Source organism: Geospiza fortis, unplaced genomic scaffold (genome assembly GCF_000277835.1).
Source record: "Geospiza fortis unplaced genomic scaffold, GeoFor_1.0 scaffold1532, whole genome shotgun sequence".
Classification (NCBI taxonomy): domain Eukaryota; kingdom Metazoa; phylum Chordata; class Aves; order Passeriformes; family Thraupidae; genus Geospiza; species Geospiza fortis.
In genome coordinates, this window is record NW_005054627.1 from 152187 (window position 1) to 154269 (window position 2083).

General features: G+C 57.1%; 1 protein-coding gene across 1 annotated transcript in view; it reads left to right on the plus strand.

The window, feature by feature from the left end:
• Nucleotides 1-2083, plus strand: part of SLCO2B1 (solute carrier organic anion transporter family member 2B1) — a 29570-nt gene that overhangs the window by 899 nt on the left and 26588 nt on the right. The gene's annotated exons all lie outside the window — the stretch shown is intronic.

The window sequence follows — 2083 nt, forward strand, 5'->3', positions numbered from 1 at the left end:
GCCGGTGGGGTTCTGCTGGCTCCTGCACACTGGGAGCTGCTGTGTCCCCTCAAGCCTTTGGGGTGGGCACATCCCTCGGGAGCCAGCGTGGGAACAGCCTGTCCTCCCCGGAGCACGGATTTCAGGTTTGGGTGAGGCTGGCCACACCTGCTGCTCTGCCAGGTGTCCCTGCTGGGCATGGGGACATGGGGACGGCTCTGCAGGGGTGGGTGGGCTGTGTCCCCTCCTGTGTGGGGGCTGCTGCTCTGATCCCACCTCTGGAGATGGGCACCCAAGGGCAAGGACACCCCCGGAGGGGCAGCTTCTGTGTCAGGAGGGAATGGCACTGCATGTCCCAAAAAACGCTGGCTGCCCTGGACCCCTGGCAGTGCCCAAGGCCAGGCTGGACACTGGGGCTTGGAACAGCCTGGGGCAGTGGGACAGAGCCCCGGTTCCTCCGTGGTTCCTGGCTCCCCGTGTGCTCCCAGTGCTCTCCTGGGGGTGCTGCTCTGCCCCATACCCTGCCCTGGACCTGCCACACGCACCCTGGCTGGAGTAGGTTAAATATTGGGTGTCTGAGCCATGATGTTGCTTTGGGGGCATGGCCTGGGAGCCTCTTTTTCCCCCTCAGCACCTGCCATTGGCACGGCAGGCTTTGGAAAGGTGCTTTTCCAGGGAAGTGGCGGCAGTGTGGGAGGCAGAGCGGGCGGTGAGGGGAATTCCTGCCTTGAGACACGATTGGAACACCGCAAGGCTCTGAGGCGCCGTCCAGGGAAAACCGAGAGTGAGTGTGGGGCTGGAGAAACCCCAGGACACGATCACGCCCAGGGATGCAGGAAAGGGCTTGTTGCTGTCAGGCAGCTCAGCTGGGGCCAGCTGTGCCTCCAGCTGCAGGTCTGGGCACCTCCAGAAGATAATTCCATTTGCACTGGACTTTCTTGGTGCCTCTGGGCATACAGATGACAGTGCAGTCCACCAATGTTAAATAATGGGAGAAGGACACTGGGTAGTTCCCCCTGCTGCCCAAAATACCAGCGTTTCCTCCTTTTCCTGTGCCAGTTCCAGCCCCCACCAGCTGCTCCGGGCTGGGGCTTCACTCCAGCACTTGCTCCTTGTCCATCAGCACCCAGAAATGTCACCAGGTCTGTCCCACCCTCAGTGTTTCCTCTGCTGTTCACAGCCAGCTCCTCTCTTGCTGGCTAAGGAATTTTCTCACTTCTCCTAAGCTCTACTCAGTTCCCTTTCCTGGCAGCAGCATTTCCCTGCTCCTCCCTCCCTCCCTCCATCCATCCATCCATCCATCCATCCATCCATCCATCCATCCATCCATCCACCCACCCATCCATCCATCCCTCCATCCCTGTTGCTTGCAGGTGGCCAGCATCATTCCCAGCTTCTGGTGAAGCAAGTTTTACTGGCCACCTCCAAAATTTGGGGATGCTCTGGTTGGTAACCTCTGCGTTAGTGTGGAGGGGGTAAAGAGCTGCCCTGGAATATCCCTTGGAAATAAATGTTCAGGATTGGGATGCAGCTGCCCCTCATGGAATACTCAGCGCGAGGAGCAGGTCTGTGGTCCTGGCCAGACCGTGAGTGCAGATGGAGGATCTGGGCTTGTTGGGACTTTTTTTGTCAGAAGTTACAGATAATAAATAGCAAACAAGCTCTGGTTTGCTCCAGGAGGTCCCAGCTCCAGGGAGCTGCTGGGGTTTCCATTCAGGATGTGTGTTTGAGGCACAGGGCCATTGCAGGGGCTCTTGCTCCTTGTTTTGCAACAGCTTCCCCTTCAAAAAGTTCATTTTTCTCATCAGAGGTGTCTGTGTCCCTGGAGCCACTCTGGCTCTGCCCGTTTCCTCCAGCTGCTCCTTACACTGCAAACTCTCACAGCTTTCAGGGGAACTCAGCAAAAAAACTGTTTTTCTCAGTTTTCACTCCTGTCCAAGCAGCAGTGAATTACAGAGGGGAAAAAACATCAGGAAGGTATTTATGGTGTATGAAACCCCAAACGGGGGAAGCTGTGGTTTGGGATCACTTCCCTTCAAGCTTCTCTTGGCAGGTGTTTGTCCATGGAGCCAAGCACTGCCTGCAGCCTGTGGAAAGGCAGATT